Below are 26,837 nucleotides of genomic sequence, written 5' to 3' on the forward strand. Positions count from 1 at the left end.
CTCCCTCTCCTCCTGCTCGTAGTATGTAGTCGGAGATCTCGTCGATGTAGAGCCCAAATAGTGTCGGGGAGAGTGGGCATCCTTCCTTAACATCAATGGTGCTAGCAATGGTCTCTGATAAGCCTCTTGGGCATCGAACGCGACCAATCACCCGCTCGTAGAGAGCGTATATGGCCCAAATCATCTCTGTTGGTATCCAGAGACTCTGGAGGCCCTGGAAGAGCCTCTCGCGTGGAACTGTATCAAAGGCCTTGGGAAATCTACAAAGCAACAGTAAAGTCTCTTCTTCCACGCCTGCCCCATCAATGCGGCAGCGCAGGACGAAGATGTGATCGATGGTGGAGAAAGCTCGTCTGAAACCTGCCTAGCCTGGGGCTCGTAGACCCTCGAGCTGAACTCTGCCTCAAGTACTGCGCCATACAGCTTGGCCATCGTGTGGCCAATCATGATGGTCTTGTAGTTCCCTGGGTCCAAGGTGTCGCCAAATTTGTGGATAGGCACTATGGTCTGCTTATCGAGATCTTTCAGACTGTCACGTGCACATCTAACCCTATGTGTAACGTGGACAAGCTACTTCATGACAAGGGTTCAGTTCAGCTCAGTTAGTCTAGAATAGGAAGTGATCTGGCACTTTTGTGAGTCTGTTCACAGACCGTGCATGTCCAGAGACTTAGATTAGATACATATCCTCTGGTTGCACACAGCATGATCATCAGATTTCAATCAGAACCCATTAGGAGCATTTTTACAGTGTATAGACCTATTTTCCCTATTTTTGACATTTTTCACTTATTATTTTTAAGTGACTTTTGTTGGAAACTCGGTAGGGCAAATTCACTAAGCAAGTATATAAGCAAACTAGCGCTAGCACTCTCTAGCAGAAGAGGCAGCAGGAACCCGGTGTTCATCAGGCAACTTCTCAGCAAGACCTCCCAAGACAAAAGACCTAGCGTTTTTGTAGATGTAGAGCTAGCAATTTTTCAGCAAGACAGAAGACCTGGCGTTTTTGCACAGCAGAACAGCCCCGGCGACAACACGACACAACAAATCAGTCCTAGCATTAGCAGAGTCCATAGCAGACAACAAATTTCCCTAGCATTAACGAATTTCCACCGCAAGATCAGTTTTCAGCCTTGCGTTTTTGCATCAACATGGCATTTCAGTGTTTTTGCAGATCTTCGCGACAGAACCACAAGAGGAACCAGCGTTATCAATTTGTAGCAGTCAGACAACGCAGAAGAAGTCCCGAACCCTGCAGATCTCACCTTCCCGCAACAAATCCTCGCCGCACAGTCAGATCCAGCGTAGTTTGCAGTTTCAGCCCAGAAAACGCAGATTTCAGCATCTGCGTTTTCAGCGCGTCGTTGTCGCATTGTCGCCGTCGACATCATCACCGACATAGAGTCAGAATTCAGCAGATAAAGATTTGCAGATTTCAGCCATTAGCGTTTTCAGATTTCAGCCGTCTCGTCGTCATCCTCATCGTCGTCGACATCGTCGGCAAGTCCAAGCATTGTAGAGATTTGTGCAATCAATAGTAGACCGCTCTCACCATAGAGAGTGGGGCCTTCGGAGGAGGTTTTGACAACATTCTGGTGTCGTATTCTTCTCTCTCTATCTCTCAATCTCATGCACCTTCATTCACAGTTTTCACCACTTTGTATGTGTCCATTGCACTCTCTCACTTAAGGAACGGAAGGCTCTCCCTTCCGTAAGTAAAAGGAACCCTTGAGCACAATTCGGAGCACTCATCTTGAGCAACGTTCAACATTCGCTTCCGCTGCACCTTACATTGGTGTCAGAGCTTTGGCAATGTTCTATATCACTCAAGGAAAGAACCACATAGTTTTTTTTGCTTGTTGCGGTCGCACGTAACCCAAGACCTCTTGGGCGTGTCGATACCTAATCGTGTTTTTGAAGAGTGACAGGAAACCCAAGAAAGAAGGGCTTTGTCCAGTCTCCCCTTATGCCTGTTAGGTGCAGCGGAATGAATGTTTTATTTTCTCAAGATTAGTGATCTTTATTGCTCAAGGTTCCTTTTAGTTCTTAGGGAAAGAGAGAGCTTTTCGTCATATGGAGAGTGCTATGATCACGAACAAAGTGAGTGGATTGTGCGTGCAAGTGAATGAGACTGAGAGAAGGAGAGAGAAGAGATACGACACCGAGAGGTTGTAAAACCCTCCTCCGAAGGCCCCACTCTCGTCGGCGAGAGTGGTCTATTCTTTGATTGCACAAAGGTGTACAATGCGTATGCAATGGACTATGCAACTTGGTCTATGTCGATGACGACGATGGCTGAAATCTGAGATCTTCTAATCGCTGAATTTCAGGACTGTTTCGGTGGCTGAAAATGACTGTTTTGGCTGCGTTTTCTTGGCTGAAAAATGAGGTTTCTTAGGGCTGAAAACTGATGGTCTTTACGGGCTGAATCTGCTACACTTTAGGTGAATAATGCCGGTCTTAATTTGCTGCTGAAATCCAAAAACGCCAGGGCTGAAATTGGTCCTTCTGTCGCCGGGGTTCTGCAAATGCAAAAACGCTAGGCTGATCTGCTGTGTCGTGATGACGTCGGGGCTGATCTGCTGTGCACAAATCGCCAAGGCTGATCTGATGCAAAAACGCTAGGTCTACTGTGGAGAAAACGCCAGAGTAGTCGCGGGGGTTGGTCTTGCTGAGAAGTTGCCTGTTGAGCAAGGTGCTCCTGCTGCCTCTTCTGCCAGAAAGTGTGAACTTTGGTTTGCTTATATATTAACTTAGCAAATTTGCCCTACCTACTTTTGTTGGAAAGTCACTTAAAAATAATAAGTGAAAATCCCAATAAATAGGAAAATAGGCTAAATGCACTGGAAAATTCCCCTAACTGATACTAATGGATTCTGATGGGAAATCCGATGATCATGCTGTGTGCAACCGGAGGATATGCATCTATGCTAAGTGGCCGGGCATGCATGGTCTACGAATAGACTCACAAAAGTGCCAGATCACTACTAATCTAGACTTGACTAAACTGACTGAACCCTGTTGTGGTGTAGCTTGTCCACGGACACACAGGGTTGGGATGTGTCACGTGACATCCCCTCCTTTTCAAAGTGAGGTACTGGTACCAAACTGTATGGCGTCGAGGGAGATTGCCAACAGCATCCGGAATCCTGGAAGGGACTCTTCGCCGGCCCACTCTGCTGTGTGGGTCGAGCGGTACTTGAACTTCATAAAGGTCTGCAACGCTTGCTTCTTTGGGCCGCGCCGAAAGCGACACAAAGTCTTATGAATCTCCTTCGTTGCTTCAAGTTCGTCTAGAGTCCTGCTTCTTCCATCTTCAAGAATCTCCATGGCTGAAAATTCCTAAAACCATCTCCAACACAAAACCATGAACATACCCATTCCATGTAAAGTGAAGGAAAAAAATCTTGTCTTCGCTAAAGACTGTGTATGCAATGTCGATGAACATAGAGACGGAGTGACAAACCGTTCATCAAACACATGCAAACAATGAGATCGAATCTTTTCTGTTTGATCGAAATCAATCAACTGTGGCCATTCACAATGGAAATGCCCATGCTTGGTGCTCACACTATCATGTGATCTTTCAGAAACTGTGTCATGCCAAAGAAGAGACATGGAATGTGACTTCCTTACATACAAATTTTTCAGCTTTTCATGAACAATCCGCATACATTCGTGCTCATCCATGAGAGAAACGTGCTTAACATACAATATGTCATGCCTAGGAAAAGGGATCACATAATGATGCTGACTAAAATACAGGAAACCTTCACGAATGAAACACTCAAACAATGCGTGCGTATCAATCATGAGAACACATAATACTTCCTATGATGGTTCTTTGGACCAAGGCTCGAGAGCCAAGATCGCTTCTTCGGGATCTATCGAATCGTCTTGTGGGGGATCTGTGGACCTCGACTCGAAAGCCAAGATCGATTCTTGGTGATTGATCGAATCTACAACGAGGTTAGCTTTGCTAGAAAAAGCATCAACTAACACATCATCCTTGTGAACAATCACATCTTCTTCATGAAACTCATCATGCTTGTGAGAAATCACATCTTGATCATGCAAATCATCATGCTTGTCTTTGTCATCCAAATCATTATGCAAATCATGGTCAATCAAATCATCATGCTTAGCAATATCATTCATATCATCATGCTTCTCATAATCATGCAATTCCTGTGTGTCATGCTGTGGAGAAAAAGAGACGGAGAGAGTCTCCTTTTCGTGATTCTGTGCAAAGTACGCCTGTACTTGAGAAAAAAGTCGCAACATCTCTTTGTTTTGTCGGTCGCTTTGTTCTTGTATTGCTTTTCTTTCTGCTTCTCTTTCTGCTTTGTCTTTTGCGTGCCTGCGATGCCTGCGATCCATTTCTGCTTCTCTTGCTTTGTTTGCTGCTTGTCTTTCTGCTTCGGCTTCTGCGTGTCTGCGTTCCATTTCTTTGAATTCACGATCCAATTTGGCTTGTCGTTCTTTGGCTTCCAAGCGTGCTTGCTCACGCTCACGCGCTATGGCTGCCATTCTTACTGCATTTCTTGCTCTGCGTTGTAAATTTTGTTCCATAAACAACAGCTTCAACTCCTCCTTTGGAGTTAATGCAATCGGTGTCGTAGATGGGGAAGGGTCGGAAAAACCTCCTGGTGTGGAAAATTCTTCTTCGCCTCTCTCATGCTCATCACTTCCAAGCGAAATATCCATTCCGCTTCGAGTGATGACCATTCTGAAGTCGTGGGTTCTTGTGGGTTCTTGGGGGTCTTGGGTTCTTAAGTTCACGAGGACCTTGGGTCGTGAGGGTCTTGGTTCTTGGGTTCTTGAGGTTTTCTTTCGCTTGCAAATCGCGTTGGAGAAGGATCTTCTCTTTACCCGAGTTCTACCCTTTTCTGCGGGCGCACCCCTTGGCGGCCTTGCGCTCACACCAAGGTTGCTTTTTCCCACCTCACGTCGATTGGTCGGCCGCTAAGTGCACGGTCCGCTCTCAATGAGTGAAAAGAGACACAAGGGGAGGCTGGACAAGCCCTTCTTTCTTGGGATTCCTATCACTCTTCAACAAAACACGATTAGGAATCGCCACGCCCAAGTAAACTTGGGTTCGTGCGAACGCAACAAGCAAAAAAATTCTTGTGGTTCTTCCCTTGAGTAATGCAGAACACTTCCAAAGCTCTGATACCAATGTTAGGTGCAGCGGAATGAATGTTGTATTTTCTCAAGATTAGTGATCTTTATATCTCAAGGTTCCTTTTAGTTCTTAGGGAAAGAGAGAGCTTTCCGTCATATGGAGAGTGCTATGATCACGAACAAAGTGAGTGGATTGTGCGTGCAAGTGAATGAGACTGAGAGAAGGAGAGAGAAGAGATACGACACCGAGAGGTTGTAAAACCCTCCTCCGAAGGCCCCACTCTCGTCGACGAGAGTGGTCTATTCTTTGATTGCACAAAGGTGTACAATGCGTATGCAATGGACTATGCAACTTGGTCTATGTCGATGACGACGATGACGACGATGGCTGAAATCTGAGATCTTCTAATCGCTGAATTTCGGTGGCTGAAAATGACTGTTTTGGCTGCGTTTTCTTGGCTGAAAAATGAGGTTTCTTAGGGCTGAAAACTGATGGTCTTTACGGGCTGAATCTGCTACACTTTAGGTGAATAATGCCGGTCTTAATTTGCTACAGAAATCCAAAAACGCCAGGGCTGAAATTGGTCCTTCTGTCGCCGGGGTTCTGCAAATGCAAAAACGCTAGGCTGATCTGCTGTGTCGTGATGACGTCGGGGCTGATCTGCTGTGCACAAATCGCGCTAGGTCTTCTGTGGAGAAAACGCCAGAGTAGTCGCGGGGGTTAGTCTTGCTGAGAAGTTGCCTGTTGAGCAAGGTGCTCCTGTTGCCTCTTCTGCCAAAAAGTGTGAACTTTGGTTTGCTTATATATTAACTTAGCAAATTTGCCCTACCTACTTTTGTTGGAAAGTCACTTAAAAATAATAAGTGAAAATCCCAATAAATAGGAAAATAGGCTAAATGCACTGGAAAATTCCCCTAACTGATGCTAATGGATTCTGATGGGAAATCCGATGATCATGCTGTGTGCAACCGGAGGATATGCATCTATGCTAAGTGACTGGGCATGCACGGTCTACGAATAGACTCACAAAAGTGCCAGATCACTGCTAATCTAGACTTGACTGAACCCTGTTGTGGTGTAGCTTGTCCACGGACACACAGGGTTGGGATGTGTCACGTGACAGTGCCTCTTTTCACTCATTGCGAGCGGACCGTGCACTTAGCCACCAGCCAATCGACGTGAGGTGGGAAAAAGCAACCTTGGTGTGAGCGCAAGGCCGCCAAGGGATGCGCCCGCGGAAAGAGTAGAGCTCGGGTAATGAGAAGATCCTTCTCTAACACAGATTGCAAGCGAAAGAAGAACCTTAAGAACCTTAAGAACTCAAGAACCCAAGAACCACAAGAACCCAAGTTCCTTGTGAACTTAAGAACCCAAGACTTCAGTGGATGGTCATCACCGGAAGCGGAATGGATACTTCGCATGGAGGTGGTGAGCATGGGAGTGGCAAAGAAGAGTTTTCCCCACCAGGAGGTTTTTCCGACCCTCCCCTTCCCCATCTACGCCAGGGATTGCACTAACTCCTATGGAAGCTTTCGACAAGATGATGATGGACAGGAAGTTAGAACGCAAAGTAAGAACAGCAGAAAGAAGGGCAACCATAGAGCGTGCATATGAAGAAAGAATGGCAGCCATAGCACGTGAACACGAAGAAAGAAAAGCAGAAATGGATCGCGAGAACAAAGCAAGGAAAGCGATGAACGACCAACACATGCAAGAGTTGTTCCGACTCTTTTCTAATGTGCAGGCACAGATTGCAAAGGATCAGGAGAAGGAGACTCTCTCAGTCTCTTCTTTTCCAAAGCATGACACACATGATTTGCATGATAATGATAAGCATGATGATTTGCATGATCAAGATGTGATTTCTCACAAGCATGATGATTTGCAGGAAGAAACTGTGATTGTTCACAAGAATGATGGTTTAGTGGATACTTTTTCTAGTGAAGCTAACCTCAATTCGATCAATCATGAAGAACCGATCTTGGCTCTCGAGTCGAGGTCCAAAGAACCCCCACAGGAAGATTCGATCAATCACGAAGAACCGATCTTGGCTCTCGAGTTGGGGTCCAAAGAACTTCCACAGGAAGTATTGTGTATGCGCATGATTAGCCAGTACGCATTGTTCGAGTGTTTCATTCGTGATGCTTTCATGTATTTTAGTCACCGTTCTTATGTGATCCCTTTTCATAGGCATGACATATTGTGCGATGAACACGATTCACTCATGAATGAGCACGGATGTATGCGAATTACTCATGAAAAGATGAAATGTTTGCATTCAAGGAATTCACATTCCGTGTCTCTTCCTTGGCATGACACAGTATCCGAAAGAGCACAAGAAGGACTGAGCATCAAGCATAGGCATTTTCATTGTGACTTGCCACAATTGATTGATTTAGATCAGAAAGACAAGTTTCGACCTCATTGTTTGCTTGTTTTTTATGAACGGTTTGGCTCTCCGTCACTTTGTTCATCTCAGATCATTGCATGCACAATTTGTTCGAAAGACTAGAATTTTTCCAATCACTTTACATGGAATAGGTATGTTCATGTTTTTGTGTTGGAAGTGATTTCAGGGATTTTCAGCCTCGGAGATTTTAAAGAAGGTAGACGCACGACTATAGACGAAGTTGAAGCATTGAAGGAGCCACAGATGACTGTGTCGCTTTCGGCACGGCCCAAAGAAGCAAGCGTTGCAGACCTTTATGAAGTTCAAGTATCGCATGACCCACGCATCAGAGTGGGCCGGCGAAGAGTCCTTTCCAGGATGACGTTGTCGACGCCATACAGTTAGGTACTAGTACCTCACTTTGAAAAGGAGGGGATGTCACGTGCACATCTAACCCTATGTGTACGTGGACAAGCTACTTCATGACAAGGGTTCAGTTAAGCTCAGTCAGTCTAGAATAGGAAGTGATCTAGCACTTTTGTGAGTCTGTTCGCAGACCGTGCATGTCCAGACACTTAGATTAGATGCATATCCTTTGGTTGCACACAGCATGATCATCAGATTTCAGTCAGAACCCATCAGGAGCATTTTTACAGTGCATAGACCTATTTTTCCTATTTTTCACATTTTTCACTTATTATTTTTAAGTGACTTTTGTTGGAAACTCGGTGGGGCAAATTCACTAAGCAAGTATATAGGCAAACTAGAGCTAGCACTTTCTGGCAGAAGAGGCAGCAGGAACCCGGTGTTCATCAGGCAACTTCTCAGCAAGACCTCCCAAGACAGAAGACCTAGCGTTTTTGCAAATGTAGAGCTAGCGTTTTTCAGCAAGACAGAAGCCCTGGAGTTTGTGCACAGCAGGACAGCCCCGGCGACAACACGACACAACAGATCAGCCCTAGCGTTAGCAGAGTCCACAGCAGACAGCAGATTTCCCTAGCATTAGCAGATTTCCATTGCAAGCTCAGATTTCAGCCTAGCGTTTTTGCATCAACCTGGCATTTCAGCGTTTTTGCAAATCTTCGCGACAGAACCACAAGAGGAACCAGCGTTTTCAGTTTGTAGCAATCAGACATCGCAGAAGAAGTCCCGAACCTTGCAGATCTCACCTTTCCGCAACAAATCCTCGCCGCACAGTCAGATCCAGCGTAGTTTGCAGTTTCAGCCCGGAAAACACAGATTTCAGCATCTGCGTTTTCAGCACGTCGTCGTCGCATTGTCGCCATCGACATCATCACCGACATAGAGTCAGAATTCAGCAAATAAAGATTTGCAGATTTCAGCCATTAGCGTTTTCAGATTTTAGCCCGTCTCGTCGTCCTCCTCATCGTCGTCGACATCGTCCGCCAGTCCAAGCATTGTAGAGATTTGTGCAATCAATAGTAGACCGCTCTCGCCATAGAGAGTGGGGCCTTTGGAGGAGGGTTTGACAACATTCTGGTGTCGTATCCTTCTCTCTCTATCTCTCAGTCTCATGCACCTTCATTCATAGTGTTCACCACTTTGTTTGTGTCCATTGCACTCTCTCACTAAAGGAACGGAAGGCTCTCCCTTCCGTAAGTAAAAGGAACCCTTGAGCACAATTCGGCGCACTCATCTTGAGCAAAGTTCAACATTCACTTCCGTTGCACCTTACACAGACCGAAATGTTGCAGTCATTTCGTCTATCAGTTCCTGCACTTAGACAAGTCAAGAACAAATCAGTATCATATTATTGGGAATTCCAGTTCATAAAGTCATACGGCAGAATACTTTCAGCTCACAGTATCCCTAAAACCCAAAAGAGACATCAGTGACTTTAGTATCAAAAATCGGGGAAATCTGTTGACATAGGAGTGGAGCGACTCCCCTCTTGTGCATAACCACTATAACCGGCCCGTACAACGTAGAGGGCGGTACTATTTCAATTACCTGTTAACTTTACACAGAGCACTGAGAAGGGAAGAGAACACAGTTGCGTCCAGCGACTAGAATGTCACTGCGCACACGAGACCGACACCCTGTAGGCCCCAAAGACTGGTGCCCCTTTCGGTATTTCTTTATTCAAATTAAGGTAGACGATCCGACCACTTAGCACAAGCTTTCACAAAGCTGTCCAAACCTGGCGAGGGCTGAAAACGCAGGTTTTCGACCGGATTTCGACAACATAACGGCGCAAAAACCCCTGTAGGTCAAAAACACCTGTCTAGGATGGATTCCCTCGTTATCTGGAAGCTTTCTAGTGAGCTGTCACAGAAATTCAGCGGGCTGTAATTCTCTGTTTTTCACTGCCGGGAGCCCAAAAGCCTGTACACGCATCCCAAGGCTCTCACGAGGCTCCCCCGATGTTCCCTTGCAGTTTAGGTGCGAAACCCTAAACCTGCAGAAAAACACAACAGGCTGTAATTCCCTGTTTCGGATCGTTTTTAGCGGAGCGAACACGCCTACGCGTGTCCCAAGGGCTCCCTCACGCAATGGGACAGTTCCCCTGTGAATTGGACGAGTTTTCACGCAAGAAAACTCTCCAAACTCGTAATCTTTCGTGATGGAACTGTGCGTACTTGTGGGGGATTAGCAATTAGCTAATCCGGTTCCTGTTCAGAAGGCTCTTGCCTTGGCAAACGCGCATAAACCCCCAGAACTGTACATGTTCAACTGAGTAGCCCATCTAGTGGGGCATTACCATATGTGCCAAAGGGGAGAGAGAGATGCACGAGAGCAAATCATCGCGCTACATGAGACAGAGGAGAAGGCAAGATTTCCATTAAAGCTGTAGATCTGCACCCACTACTCACACACACACTGTAGGTCACTTATGATCAAAAATCAGCCTCCTCTCTCAAATTGGGCGCCCCCTCTTGCTGAGGTGTCCTGCAGGCAGCTCTCCTCCTGCCCAGTGTCCAGTTTGCCCCTTTGAGTTAATTCTCTAGTTCCCACTAACTTATAAAGTTATAAGTGACTTTCCAAGTGGCCCAGACTTCATTTGGCGCACACAGGCTTCCATAATCATCAGAATTCAGTGCTAACTGGCCCGACCAGTCCCAAACTGACCGACCCAGACTCCTGCTGTGAGAAACCTATCCGGCCACAGCCGTTTCACACTGGCCATGCAATGTCCACTTGCACCTTTTCAAGGGTTCCGAGGAAAACAAGTAAAAATAAAAATAAATAAAAATATCTAGTACTTAATTACGGAAGGCAACAGGAAAAATACACCTCCTGGTGACACATCCCACCCTTGAAATACTGCAAGCGACCTCGCTTGCATGCCAATAATACATGCAGTATCTCCTGATATCACATATATTCTATGATGGGAATCCAAGATATACATGCTTCCGGAAATGTAGCGTTGGACGATTAAACAATCCCACCAACCTGTCTATGACACATATATCAAGCATAGAAGCCTTCTAGTGTACTCTGAAGCACAAACTTCTCTAGCTAAATTCTGTATGGAAAGAGTAGATACAATTGCTTAGCTACTCTCTTGTGCATCATGAACCATGCTCTTGCCTTGCTCCAAAAAGTCTACATCAAGTCACTGTGGGTTCCATCTGAAAGGCTTCAAGATACAATTGCAATAGCTGAGGTGAATCAAGCAATTCAAACTCTTCCATCCATTTGGCATCCAATGATGGATAGTTCTTGAACTTCACCAAATAGCGTCTTGCAACCTTTCCTCTAACCTTTCTTTCTTTATGTGTCAATATCTGTTCAGGAACAAGGATTTCATCCAATTCTTCCACTTCGGGTTGTTCCTCATCAAGCATATTCTATTGCACATCACCAACAAAGGGTCTTAGAAGGCTGACATGAAAAGCATTATGTATTTTCCAGCCTTCTGGTAGCTTTAACCTGTAAGCTACATCGCTGATCTTTTCTGAAATCTGAAAAGGACCATAATATCGCATACAGAGCTTAGGAAACAAGCGTTCCTTGCCTTTCCTTTTCCTTAACCTAGCCTTTTCAAAGCGCAAAAGCACCCAATCACCAAGTGAAAATACAAGTTCACGACGGTGACGATCAGCAGCTTTCTTTTGCTTAGCCTGAGTCTTCTCAAGAGCAATCTTTATCTTCCTGTATGTTTCATCCATATCTTGCACATACTTGTCTGCCTCAAAAATCTTGTCCTTAGTCTGCAACATGGGTGGGACTTTCTTTCCTCCTTCCACTATCTCAAATGGTGCCTTACCTGTTGATGTATGCACAGTGTTATTGTAAGCATATTCAACCAATGGGAGATGGTGTTCCCAAGTTGCCTTGTGCTCTGAGACATAACATTTGAGTAGGTCCAAGACAGTAGAATTTGCCTCTTCTGACTGTCCATCAGTTTGCGGATGAAACGAAGAAGAGAACTTGAGCGTAGTGCCCATGTTCTCAAACAATGCCTTCCAGAAAAGACTCGTCATACGTGGATCCCTCTCACTGACAATTGACTGAGGCATCCCGTGATATTTAAAGATATTGCTCATGAATATCTTGACCATGTGTTCTGGCTTTATCTTCTTCCTCACAGGAATGAAATGGGCCTGCTTATTGAACCTACAAATGATAGTCCAAATCCCATCGTTTCCTGTTTGCGTCCTTGGAAGATCAAAGATAAAGTCCATTGCTATGCTTTCCCATGGCCTATCTGGGATCGGCAATGGCTGCAACAATCCCGGTTGCTTTTGTCTGTCAAATTTGACTTTTTGGCATACTAACTTCTAAGCATGATCTTACAAATATGTCAACATCTTGACGCAAAGCTGGCCAATAGAAGAATGCCTCAACCCCTTTCACTGTCGCATCAATTCCACGATGCCCAGCATAAGGTGGAGCATGACTTTCCATCAAAATCTTTGGCCGTAACTGTTTAGTAACGCATAACTTTCCATGCATCATGAGAAAGTCATTCTTAAGCATATAGTGCTCATGATGTTGCCCATCAACAAGCTGGTCATAGATCCTTGCAAAATCTGAATCTTCAGCATATTGTGTCTTCATTTCGTCTAGTTCACAATGGTACGGAATTGACACTGCTGAAATTTGGGGCTTTCGTGACAACGCATCAGCCACCACGTTCTTTTTCCCTTGCACATGCACAATCTGAAAATGGAACATTGACAAGATGTTTGCCCATTGCATGTGCTTCTCAGACAACTTCGTCTGGGTGAGAAAATATCGCAAGGTTTGATGATCCGTTTGGACAACAAAATCAGCCCCTAGCAGATAGTGTTTCCAACTAGTGAGAGCATGAATTACTGCCAGCAATTCTTTCTCATAGACTTGCAAGTTCCTTTCAGTCTTCAAAAGAATTCTGCTCTCATATGCGACATTTTGCATTAGAACTGCACCAAGACTATGGCCACACGCATCACATTGAACCACAAAAGGTTTTGAAAGACCTGGCAAAATGATTACCAGATCTGAAGTCAGCTTCTCTTTCAAGTGTTTGAACGCTAAAATTTCCTTTGCTGTCCACTTGAAAGTAACTCCTTTTCCTTGTAGTGCATGGAGTGGAGAAGCAATCTCAGCAAAATTTCGGATGAACCTCCTGTAGTAGGAACATAAGCCTAGAAAGCTTCGAATGTCATGTACGGACTTCAAGTCTGGCCATGACCTAATTGCTTCCACTTTAGCAGGATCCATGCGTACCCCATCCTTTGAAACAATGTGCCCAAGGAAGTGAATCTCTTGCAAAAAGAACTCACTTTTCTTCGCATTAATGAGTAGCCTATTCTTGCCTAGCTCATTGAAAACTGCGGTCAAGTGATCCCTATGCTCCTCTTCAGACTTTGAGTAGACAATCATGTCATCAAAGAAGGTACCCACGAAGTTTCTATGTGGTCTAAAAATTCTGTCCATCATTCTATTAAATGTGGCAGGAGCATTTGTGAGACCAAATGGCATGACAAGAAACTCATAGAGACCAAATGTTGTCCTGAACGCAATCTTATGGACATCTTCTGGTCTAATGCGTATCTGATGATACCCGCTCTTTAGGTCTATTCTTGTAAACAATGACGCTCCCTCAAGCCGATCAAGAATGTCATCTATCCTCGGTATGGGGAACCTGTTCTTGATGGTATTCTTATTCAAGGCACGATAGTCAATGCACATGCGCCATGAACCATCCTTCTTCTGCACTAAGAGTACAGGCGAACAAAAAGGGGATGAACTGGGCTGAATCAGCCCCTTCTCTAAAAGCTCGTTGACCTGACTCATAATCTCTTTCTGTTGGGCTGCACTAACCCTGTATGGTGGTCTATTCGGTGGACTAGAACCTGGCACAAGATCTATAGTATGATCCTCAGGTCTCTCAGGAGGTAACTCCCCTGGCAAAGAGTCCGAAAAACAATCACTGAAACCACTCAAAAAAGTTGACCTATCTTTATCTAAGGTAGACAAATTAGATACAACTTGAGGTACTTCTTTTGCAAAGATCAAGTATGCAGAAAGATGATTCTTTATTACAGATGAAATAGCAGAAGCAGAAACAACTAGAACAGACTCGCCTTTAAGCTTTACATCAAGGACATGATTCTTACCTCTATGTACAAGGGTAATCTTTTTGTTGTAAGTATCCACCATAGCATGCAACCTATAACACCATGGAATACCCAGTAACACATCACAGCCCTCAAGCGGCATAATATGAAATTCTTCCGCATCCACATAACTCTGAATGTGCAGACGAAGCTTCCCCTTGTGGCTATTAAATCCATCGGAATCTCCTTTCGACAGATTGCTGGCCACTCTTGCATTCTCTATCAACTGAAACATATTCATGACAGTAGTCTTTGTGCAATAGTCCCTGATTTTCTTGGGCAATCCGCAACAGTACTTCTCAATCTGTTCTGACAATGGCACAAACCTGTAAGAGGTGACTGGCAACAGTGCGGCCCAAAACTGTTTATTGTACTCTTCCAAGTTCACACACTGTTTAGCATTCAACTCGTGCCATTCTGTCATCACATCCACTTCAAAAGTGTTTGTCAACCATGCAGGCGCAAAAAGTTGTTTGAATTGGACCCACGTTGTTGGGGCTTGACCTTGGTTCAACCATGCGGTCCACCATTGAAGCGCATTCCCTTTCAAGAAAGTGGCAGCCTTGCGTATCTTTGAAGATTCCGTGAAGTTGCCTCCAGCATAAGCTGCATCGAACTGCTGTATGAAGGTCAAAGCCTTTAATTGGTCCTCAGTTCCTCTGAAAGTTTCAAACTTCACTCCCTGCCCACCTTCCTTGTAATCCTTAGGCTGACTCAAAGGAGCCACATTATCATAAACAGGTGCCTGTAACAGTGGTGCTCCATGAGTGTTCATTCCCGCACTCGCATCAACTGTTTTCCTTGTCATATCTGCATTTTGTACGTATGGCTGCGAAAAACCAGCCATACCAAATTGTGTTCCAGGCACTCGAAACTGGCCGTAGGCACCCTGAAAACCTGGTTGGACACCCATGTTCGCGTACATAGGGTTACCCATGCCTGTTTGCATTGTCCCGAACACATTCCCTGGCATATAACCTGTGGAAGGTCCAGCCATAGCTTGAAACACTGAACCACCTCCAAAATAACCAGGATAAGTATTAGGGAATGGAAGGGTCTGACGCACAGCGTGTTCATTACTCCCTTGACCATTCACAAACGGTTCCTGTCCAGCTAAAGCAAGCTGCTTTGGATCATTGGACACCGCTAGTTGCTCAACCACATGGGCTTTCCCTCGAGCATCATGAGTCCTCTGCGCATTGGAAATCTCCTTTTCCTGCAACGGCTCAGTCGTGCCCTGTGTAGGAGGCTCAAAACCCTATGTCGGAGCCTGTAAGAATTTCTGCATCCTTGGGTTGTTAGCCAACTGCTGAAACATGTCCATGCAACAACACAGTTGAGTTCTAAACAACCTGTCCTCTTCTTGAAGAGTTGAAGGAATTTTCTCTGTGCCGAAGGAATTTTCTCTGTGCCATGTGAGGAAGATCCCTCTTCAGGTACTTGGTCTCTCTTCTCTGCCATATCGACAAGCTCTGTGTTGCTTTCACCCACAACAATCCACGCTGCACTTTTTGAAGAAAAAGTGACTATCCCGTCGATGGAGCAATATAACCAGCCCGTACAACGTAGAGGGCGGTACTATTTCAATTACCTGTTAACTTTACACAGAGCACTGAGAAGGGAAGAGAACACAATTGCGTCTAGCGACTAGAATGTCACTGCGCACACGAGACCGACACCCTGTAGGCCCCAAAGACTGGCGCCCCTTTCGGTATTTCTTTATTCAAATTAAGGTAGACGATCCGACCACTTAGCACAAGCTTTCACAAAGCTGTCCAAACCTGGCGAGGGCTGAAAACGCAGGTTTTCGACCGGATTTCGACAGCATAACGGCGCAAAAACCCCTGTAGGTCAAAAACACCTATCTAGGATGGATTCCCTCGATATCTGGAAGCTTTCTAGTGAGCTGTCACAGAAATTCAGCGGGCTGTAATTCTCTGTTTTTCACTGCCGGGAGCCCAAAAGCCTGTACACGCATCCCAAGGCTCTCACGAGGCTCCCCCGATGTTCCCTTGCAGTTTAGGTGCGAAACCCTAAACCTGCAGAAAAACACAGCAGGCTGTAATTCCCTGTTTCGGATCGTTTTTAGCGGAGCGAACACGCCTACGCGTGTCCCAAGGGCTCCCTCACGCAATGGGACAGTTCCCCTGTGAATTGGACGAGTTTTCACGCAGGAAAACTCTCCAAACTCGCAATCTTTCGTGATGGAACTGTGCGTACCTGTGGGGGATTAGCAATTAGCTAATCCGGTTCCTGTTCAGAAGGCTCTTGGCTTGGAAAACGCGCATAAACCCCAGAACTGTACATGTTCAACTAAGTAGCCCATCTAGTGGGGCATTACCATATGTGCCAAAGGGGAGAGAGAGATGCACGAGAGCAAATCATCGCGCTACATGAGACAGAGGAGAAGGCAAGCTTTCCATTAAAGCTGTAGACCTGCACCCACTACTCACACACACACTGTAGGTCACTTATGATCAAAAATCAGCCTCCTCTCTCAAATTGGGCGCCCCCTCTTGCTGAGGTGTCCTGCAGGCAGCTCTCCTCCTGCCAAGTGTCGAGTTTGCCCCTTTGAGTTAATTCTCTAGTTCCCACTGACTTATAAAGTTATAAGTGACTTTCCGAGTGGCCCAGACTTCATTTGGCGCACACAGGCTTCCATAATCATCAGAATTCAGTGCTAACTGGCCCGACCAGGCCCAGACTGACCGACCCAGACTCCCGCTGTGAGAAACCTATCCGGCCGCAGCCGTTTCACACTGGCCATGCAATGTCCACTTGCACCTTTTCAAGGGTTCCGGGGAAAACAAGTAAAAATAAAAATAAATAAAAATATCTAGTACTTATTTACGGAAGGCAGCAGGAAAAATACACCTCCTGGTGACAACCACTGCACCAAATTCCGCCCAGCTAAGTTCAGGATTCTATTTGGAATAGACTATGCTAAACCAAAAGCTTCAAGGTAAAGGTTCACAATTTGAGGCGTATCTGCCACGATCTCTTGCTCCATCCACTTCGCATCCAATGCAGGATAGTTCTTGAATTTAACCAAGAACCGCCTTATCATTTTTCCTTTTATCTTTCTATCTTTATGTGCTAAAATCTATTCTAGAACAAGTATCTCCTCGTTTTCGTCCACTTCGGTTTGCTCATCTGGCTCCCCATCATCGGGCACATCGCCTTTAAAAGGCTTCAAGAGACACATGAAAAGCATTGTGAATCCTCCAAAGATCGGGCTTCAATCGAAAGGAGACATCATTTATCTATTCGGAAATTTGGAAAGGTCCATAGTATCTCATGCTAAGCTTTGGAAAGAGCAGCTCCTTTCCCTTTTTCTTTCTCAGGCATGCCTTCTCAAAACGTAAGAGCACCAAATCGTTCTCCTTTAATTTTAGGTCGCGACGATGTCAATCTGCTGCCTTTTTGTGTCTTTCTTGAGATTTCCGTAAAGCCTCCCGGACCTTGGCAAAAGCCGTGTCCAAGTCCCGTGTATACTCGTCGGCTTCAAAAATCTTATCTTTCTTGCTTTGGAAGGGGGGAACCTTGGTAGCACCTTCAATAATCTCAAATGGCGCCTTCCCCGTCCAAGAGTGAATCGTGTTATTGTAGGCAAATTTCACGAAGGGCAAATACTTTTCCCATTGAGTCTTCTGCTCATGAATCTGGGGTCTCTGTCGCAGACAATTGTCTCAGGCATGCCATGTAATCTGAGATCTGGGCCACAAACAGTCTCGCTAAGTGATCCGGCTTGACTGTTTTCTTCCCTGGAATGAAATGAGCTTGCTTGCTAAACCTGTCAATAACAGTCCAGATACCATCATGCCCACTCTGTGTTCTCGCGAGATCAAAAAAGAAATCCATTGCAATACTTTCCCAGGGACGGTGGGTATGGGTAAAGGCTGTAACAATCCCTGTGCTTTATGCTTGTCAAACTTGACCTTCTGGCATACCAAGCAACTGCGTACAAAATCGTCACTCCTTAAGTCTCGGCCAAAAGAAGTATCTCTCCACGCCTTTCAAGGTGGTAGCAACGCCGCGGGTGACCCATAAATGTTGGATAGTGGCATTCAGTTAAAACCTTTTCCCTCAACGGTTGTGTAACGCACATCATTTTCTTCATCAAGTAGCCATCCCGAATGGAATATCCCGCTACTACCTCCCCATTCCGTATCCGAGTGAAAATATCTGCAAAATCTCTAAATGTGGCATACTGATCGACCATATCCTCGAAGCTCCTATGATGTATCGCAGAAATAGCCAGAACCAACGGCTTCCGGGACAAAGCATCTGCCACCAAGTTCTTCTCTCCCTGCACATGGACAATCTAGAAGTGAAACTATGACAAGATATTCGCCCACCGCATCTGCTTTTCCGATAGCTGCTTCTATGACAAGAAGTAGAGTAAACTCTGGTGATCTGTGAAGACCATAAAATCGGCTCCGAGTAGGTAATGCGGCCACTGAGTAAGAGCATGGATAACCGTCAAAAGCTCTCTCTCATAAATCTGTGCTGTCAATTCTCGCCTTCAGAACAATCGACTCTTGTAGGCAATGACATGGCCTTCTTGCATTAAGACCGCACCCAGACTACGACCACAAGCATCACAAATGACTTCTGCAAATCCGACAAAGTCAAAATTGGTCCCGTAATCAATTTCTCTTTCAATGTCCAAAAGGCAGTCACCTCTGTGGGTCCCCACAAGAAAGGGACTCCTTTCTGTGTCAAAATATGCAAAGGGGAAGCAACCTCTGCAAACTTTCTAATGAACCGCCGGTAGTAAGAACATAAGCCCAAGAAGCTTCTAATTCATGGACATTCTTCAAATCGGGCCAATCACGGATAGTCTCTATCTTGGCCGGGTCCCTGCACTCCTACTGCTGAGACAATGTGTCCCAAAAAGTGTATCTCGGGTAGGAAAAATTCACTTTTCTTTGCATTAATCACTAACTTGTGATCTCATAATGCCTAAAAGACATGTACCAGATGTTCTCTATGTTCTGCCTCATCCTTGGAGAAGACAATAATGTCATCAAAGAAAGTGCCAACAAATAGTCTGTACTCTCGAAAAATCATGTCCATCATTCGGTTAAATGTCGCTGGAGCATTGGTAAGGCCAAAAGGCATCACCAAAAACTCAAATAAACCAAAGGTCGTCCGAAAAGCTGTCTTGTAGACATCTCCCGACGTGATTCGGATCTGATGATATCTGCTCTTCAAATCGTTCCTGCTGAAACAAGAGGATCCCTGTAGTCGGTCTAGAATATCATCGATCCTAGGAATCGAAAATCTGTTCTTGATAGTAATTTTGTTGAGAGCTCTGTAATCAATGCACATTCTCCAAGATCCGTCTTTCTTCAAAACCAACAACGGAGAGCAGTAAGGTGAAGTACTCGGCTGGATAAGGCCCTTTTCCAAGAGGTCTTTCACTTGGTTCATAATCTCTTCATTCTGGGCTCGGCTCACACGGTAAGGTGGCCAGTTCGGTGGTGTGTTTCCAGGTATCAAATCAATGGTATGATCCTCAAGACGAGCTGGTGGCAACTCGCCTAGCAGGCCCTAAGAAAAGCAATCAACATGAGTGTGGAGAAAATCTTGGCGTTCTTTTTCTAGATCAGACATATTTGTCCTATGATCATCATTCAACTCTTTCAAAAAGATCGAGTAAACAAACAGACTGGATTTCATTAAGTTTGAAACGGCCGAAGCCGATACAATAGGCACATCAAGTACAATGGTTCGGCCCTTTTCTATAGTCAAAGTCACTTTTCTCGCCCGATAGTCGACCACGGTGTTGTTCTTATGGTACTAGGGAATTCCCAGGAGGACACTACAACCTTCCAAAGGCATTATGTAGAAGTCTTCGTGCCCCAAACACCACTGACAATGCAGCCGAAGTTTGCTAATGACGGGTGTAATGGCTACGTCCCTGCAGGGTGCCGCTAGAACTGCCTCTGCTAGTGTCGCATTCGATCGGGTGTACTCTCGAGCCACGCCGCCAATTCAGGTGAAATGAAGTTGGCCTTGGCTCCTCCATCAAAGAAAATCAGGGCTTCTTGATCTTTCACTTTGCCCCAAGCTCGGCAAAGTTCTGTACTCTCATCAATCGTGCTTGGGTCACTACCCATGCAGTTTGGAACCAGTCCTGCTTTCATCTTGCCTTTCCGTCCACGTTCCTCAGCTGCTTTTGAACTCACTGGCCTTTCTTCATCTTGTTCTTTCTGTGCCTTTTTAGGGCACTTCGCGGAAATGTGTCCTTGTTCCCTGCATCCAAAACACTTCCCCTCTTTAATGTAGTTGGCTCTCTCCCGAGGAGTGAACCGGGGCTGTGCATCCTTGTCTCCCTCTTTCTACTTTCATTTTTAGAAGTCTATTCTGTTTTCTGCGTCATGATCTCATCTGTGGGGTAAGTCAAACTGCCTGAGTGAATGGCAAAGCCCCGTTTCGCATGACTCATCAGTTCTTGAATGGAATCTGACTTTCGCTCTAAGCAATGATTTGGATCTCCGTAGGAAGTCGGAAGTCCCAAGGTAAACCGCTCAATCTGTTCTTTAAATGAGATCTTCTTAAATGAAGAAGCGGGTAGAAAAGAGCTCCAAAATCTCTCACAATATGCGTCCAAGGTATCTTTCTTGGTCATCCGGAGATGGTTCCAAGCAATTCGTACATCTCGTTCGTACTCCCAAGTCAACCAAGAAGAAATAAAAAGCCTTTTAAATTTCAGCCATTTAACTGGCGCTTTCTTGTTCAATAGAAGAGTGGACCACCATGTTCGAGCATTTCCCTTGAAGTAAGAGGTAGCCCTCCGAATCTTGGAGTGCTCTGAGTAATGTCCTCCAGAAAAAGCTATATCAAACTGCTGTATGAAGGCCAAAGCCCTTGAAGCATCTCGGAATCCATAAAAAGTGTCAAATTTAATTGACTGTCCACCTTCTTTAATTCTCGAACTTTCTTGCTTTTATCCTCCAGAAAGTCATGCTGGTTGGCTTTATAGAAATTCTTCTTCTTTGCATAAAATCTGTGATCATCGGAGTCCGAACTATCTAAAGACAAGTCCTCTGTAGAACTATCAGAAATTCGGCGAAACTTAGGCTTCTTTGCCTTTGTCTTGCCCTTTCCAAAGCTTTGCTTTTTGCTTCGCTTTTTCCCTTTCCTGTCTTCTTCGCTCGAGTCAGAAGAGCTAGAAGAACTGTCAAAAGAAGAAGAGGAAGAAGAAGAACTAGATACTCCTTCAAATTTGACATGCTTTTTCTGCTTTCTTGCCAAGGCAAAAGTAGATTGACGACCCAAATAACCCTTTCTTCTACTTTTTGTCATGCTTTTTGCGTTGGTTGGTTGCGTCAAAAAGCTGGGTAATCTGTATATCAACCACCTCTTTTAATTCTTGCTCTGTAAACATCCTTGGAGTAGGAGGTTTCTTGAGTGCCGGTTTGAGAGGTGGTTTTGTGGCCTTCCGCCACTGAGAGTGCACTTCGTCGAAGGATGTCTGCATCAAAAATTTTGCAAATTTGGGATCCTTCGCGAGATTGATCATCATCTTTGTCGTATCGTCAACCAATTGTCGACGCTCCATCTCTTCAATCTCCGCCTGAGTAGGCCAAGGCGGGCCACACTCCTTGTGAGAATCTTCTTCGTGATCTCTTCTCGCATCCCCAGATGCAGAGGAAGTCGACTGATCTCTGTTTGAATCCATAAGTGTCACGAGAAAAGGATCGGATTTCCTGGTAGAAGAGAAATCGGCCGCACTTTGATACCACTGTGACAAACTTGGACATTCCGAGTCAAAAGATATTGGCCCCAAAGACTGGCGCCCCTTTCGGTATTTCTTTTTGTATTAATCTGCAACTCAAAGTACAAGGAGTGGGAGGGGTCTCACTCTCAGACTCTGCGTCCAGATGCTCTGCAGAGTAGGAGCCCTGCCCATCTATTTATTGATTACAAGGGATGCCAAAAGCTGCCCTTTTAAAAGCATTAAAATAAAGCAAGTTTCCCCCAAAAGCTTCTCAGCCATTGCGTAGGATGTTCAGCTGCTTTTTCCAGCGCAAAAGACGGAATTTTGTACAGCTACCGTACGCACTGCCTTGTCAGCCTGCTTTTTCCGCATTCTGCGCCGCAAATTTCTGGTCCATACGTTGCTACCACGTCAGCACTGTAGCGCGTTTTCCGAGTTTCTGCAGCCAGCCAGCACGCCAGGGTGTGTGTGTTTCTGTTGGTAATTGGACTATTTTCTTATTTTTAATGATTAATCTCTTTTTTAGGATATTTTATTGTGTGCACTAAGAACTGTTAAAAGATTGTAGCTACAGGAACTGCCATCAAGAACGGACAACTCTGATGTGTCATTTGATGGGTGACGGTAAACATCGCGAAGGAGTTTCCGTAAGTTCGGTGGAAAGGGCCGGGTTACGAGTGCCCCTGATGCGTCACATGATGGGTGACAGGTGCATCAGTAAGGGGGCATCCCATAGGCTAAGGAGGAAATCCGAACTGAGTAAGAAAATACGCGTAAGAACGCAAGCACAAGAATAAAGATGGGCTCAATGAAGCTTTTTATGAAAAGCAGGAACAATCGCAGGAAGGCAGACGCTTTCCCGCGAGGAATCTATGTTTGCATTACATTCGTGCATGTGGTTGCATCCAGGGACGCCTGGGAAGTGTTGTTAAATGCATTGGTAAAACTTATAAGGTTTTATTGAGTTTTTGGGCAGGTTCAGACCAATTTTAAAATATGCCGGCCGCCCACTTGATAAGTGGGCAGCCACTTAGAAGATAAAGCAACAAAACCAGCCAGCGAATTCTCTCTCCCTAGTTCGGGTAGAACAGCGCAAAAAAAAAAAAAAAAAAAAACGGCCGCGATCTCTACGCGAGCAGTTATTCGTGCCGTGGCCAAGGAGCTATAAAAGCACCACATGCCCTCACTCACGGGAGGTACCAACATCAGCAAGAGAAGACTCTGTCGCAAGAGATCGCGAGACTACGAAGCACGGAAGTCGCTTTTCTCGCGCAAGAGCGACATGTATCTATTGTGGATTCGCCATACGAATTGTTGTCGTGTGTTTGTGTGGTTTGTTTTGCAGGAATCTCCCGTCTTACGGGAAGGCCCTTCACGGGAAGTACGGCTTCACGCCTAAGTCCCTTACGGGAAAGTACGGCTTCGCGCCTAAGTCCCTTACGGGAAGGAACGGCTTTGTGCCCAAGCCCTTTACGGGAAAGCACGACCTTCGGGTCTAAGATTACAGAACGGAGGGGTTTCCTCGGGTTCTCGTGCTTGTATACGAATTCTCCCTGAATAAAAGAATAATCTTAACGGGGGGGGGGACCAGCCCATCTTCTGGTCCCCAATACTGTGTCGATCTTCTCCCTTCTCTCACATTTGCAAAGTATTTTAATTTTCAGATTTTCAAGTGCTCGTGTACGCTCCCGTTTTGTGACAGTGGTATAAGAGCTCGGACTCCTCTCTTTCTCTGCAAAGAAGGACGATTCCGGGAAGAACGGGAAGAACCATGTCGAGCCAAGGGAGAAGCGTTGAAGAGGAGCTTCAACAAGTGCAAGCTCAGCTTGCGGAGTTGCAACAAAGTTTACTGTTGCCAGACGTCCAAAAGCTTTTGGGAGGAATGAAGAAAACGAATGGTATTGATGCAGCCAAGCATCCAGACAACACTGTTGGCGTGAGACCACAGGAGGCAAGAGAAGAAGCACGTGCCGAGGTGCACAAAGGATCTTCAGATCGGAATGAAAGGCCTACTTCAAGGAAAGGCCAGGAAAAAGCGCTCTCTCTGCTAGACGAGAGCAAGGACATCTCTATCTCATCTCCATCTTACTCTCTTGATTATACTTCTACTTCTCGATCATCTCGTTAGAAGAAGGAAGCAGCTACTACCGCCACTACCATACATCAACCTAAAGATAAGCCTCGATTCAAGAAGCAAGGTCGCAAGTCTCAACATCGCATGAGAGTCTTCAAATCAGGCGACAAGGACATCAAGTTCGAAACCTACAGCAGACGGAGAGACATCTCCAAAGCACTGTCCTTCATCAGACAGTTTGAAGTCGCCTTTACCAATGGGCACTTCACAAAAAAATCCTAATTACGCCATGTGGGGATGCACCTCAAGGAAACGGCAAGTAATTGGTGGTTAGCCAAGATTCTGGAAGGTTCTCAGGCCAGAACTTGGGAGAGCTTCAAATCTGAATTTTATGAACAATTTCTTCCGCCTGACTTCGAGCAGGACATACGGAAGGAATGGGACTGGCTTGCCCAGAAGGAACATGAAAGAGTAACAACCTATGTGGACAAGTATTGGTCGGTTCTTCTAAAGGTCACTCCCTTCATGAAGATTGCAGACGAGGAAAAGAAACGAAAGTTCGAAGCGGGTCTCCAACCGCAGCTTTGAAAGAGTATGAAGGTGTATCCGCATGATACTCTTCAGAGGATGATGGAGTCAGCAATCATTGCTGAGGATTTGCACTCAACTGGGACGCCCAGAAAGATGGAGCATAGCACTTACCGTGCAAGACAAAGAGGGGTCTACGATGACCAAGGGGGCCAAGGAAGAAAACGTCCTCCATCGAGGGACGATGATCATTCTAAGAAGCCAGAGGGCACTGGCAAGCGAACTAAGTATCTTTCTCCTACTCAACTTCAAACTTTCAGAGAGGAAGGAAGATGCTTCTACTGTGGCGAGAAAAGACATATGAAACCGGACTGCCCGCTAAAGCAGCAACGGCAAGAGCAAGCCTCTACGAGGCAAGAGAAAGCAAGGAAGGAACCCGCACCACCAAGCTCGAACTCCATTCCAGATGTTCAAGGAAACACAGAAATGGAGAAAGGGAAGCGTCAACTTCTGAAGGGCTGGGGGTCTTTGAACAACCAGCGAGTACTGATTCTTTATGATCCAGGATCCACGGATAACTTCATCTCCCTGGATACTACAGAACGTTTGTGCCTTACACCAGCTCAGCTTGGCACACCGGTTACATCCGGATCGGCATTCGAGGGGTTGACAACCAATGCAACTCCCGTGCAAGGATAGCTCAATCTTCGGATTGGCGAGTACAAGGACCGCGAATCATTTTTGATGGCACCCATTGAGGGATGTGATATCATCTTGGGTATGCCATGGCACTTTCACATGACACCTATTCCCGATTATGTGGAAAAGACCCTCACTTTTGATCATGGGGGTAAGAAAATAAAGATTCAAGCTGATGCAGAAGATTGGCAGTTCCCAATTGTAAGCCATATCTCCATTAAGAAAGAAATGAAGAAGTGTGTTTCTGCTTACTTGATTTTTGCAAAGGATAAAACTAGTAGGGACTCTCTCTCTAGTTTGGAAATTAAGCGTCTTCAATTTATTGAAAAGTACAAGGATTGTTTCACGGAAACACTTCCTAATGAACTCCCTCCGGTACGCCCGGAAGATCACCGCATAGATCTCATACCGGATAGCTCGCCTCCCAATCAACCCCCTTATCGGGTGAGTCTTGCTCAGCAAGAGGAAATTTTGAAGCAAGTCAACGAGCTTCTAGAGAAAGGGTTAGTACGACCAAGTGCTTCACCCTATTGCTCTCCAGTTCTACTGGTGCAGAAGAAAGATGGCACGTTTCGAATGTGCATAGACTATCGGTCTTTAAACAAGATCACAATCAAGAATCGCTTTCCGATCCCTCGGATTGATGATATACTTGATAAGTTGCAGGGTGCAAGTGTCTGTAGTCGCATAGACTTAAAGAGTGGGTATCATCAGATACGGATCGCCCCTGAGGATGTCCACAAGACTGCTTTCCGCACAACCTTTGGACTATATGAATTTTTGGTAATGCCTTTCGGCTTGACAAATGCTCCTGCGACGTTCAATCGCATGAAGGACCGCATTTTCAGCCAGTATCGAGCTTTTACGGGAGTATTCTTTGATGACATACTCATCTTCTCTAAGTCAGAAGAGGAACATCGGAAGCACTTGGACTTAGTGTTTCAAGAATTGCGAAAGCATGAGTTGCATGTGAATGCAAAGAAGAGCGAATTCTTTCTCTCAGAGATACACTATCTCGGCCATATAGTCTCTCACAATCAAGTGAGTATGGATCCTGCCAAGATCCGAGTGGTAGAAGATTGGCCTATTCCCACTACGGTACATGATGTACGTAGTTTCCTGGGATTATGTTCGTATTATCGAAGGTTTGTTCGAGGATTTGCTCATGTAGCAGGACCACTTTATGACTTGACAAAGAAGAAGATTCCTTTCAAATGGGGATCGAGACAACAAGGAGCTTTTGATCGGCTCAAGTACTTGCTAAGCCATGGACCTATTTTGATAGTGCCTGACTTAAGAAAACCATTTGAGGTTCACTGCGATGCTTCAGGCGATTGCATCGGAGCAGTGTTAAACCAAGAAGGCCATGCAGTGGCCTACGAAAGCAGACGGCTTAAGGATGCAGAGTTGCATGCATCAATCTACGAAAAGGAACTCACGGTTGTGATTCACGCCTTATCCAACTGGAAGCACTATCTTCTAGGAGCGGATTTTGTGATCAAGACTGATCACCAGAGTTTGCGGTATTTTCTTACGCAAAGGAAACTATCTGAGAAGCAGATGAGATGGGCAAACTTTTTGTCTATGTTTCACTTCCAGATCCTTCACACGGTTGGGAGTAAGAATGTGGTCGCGGACGCATTGTCTAGGCGGCCAAGGGTGAACGCTATCACTTCGGTGTATCATCAAGAATTAGAAGCACTACCGGATTTGTATCCGAA

At 45.4% G+C, this 26,837-nt stretch overlaps 1 protein-coding gene across 5 annotated transcripts in view; it reads right to left on the reverse strand.

The window, feature by feature from the left end:
- LOC147433687 (cytochrome P450 704C1-like) overlaps nucleotides 1–26,837 on the reverse strand; it is a 66,516-nt gene that overhangs the window by 24,005 nt on the left and 15,674 nt on the right. The gene's annotated exons all lie outside the window — the stretch shown is intronic.

Source organism: Adiantum capillus-veneris, chromosome 19, assembly GCF_014529385.1.
Source record: "Adiantum capillus-veneris isolate H3 chromosome 19, ASM1452938v2, whole genome shotgun sequence".
Classification (NCBI taxonomy): domain Eukaryota; kingdom Viridiplantae; phylum Streptophyta; class Polypodiopsida; order Polypodiales; family Pteridaceae; genus Adiantum; species Adiantum capillus-veneris.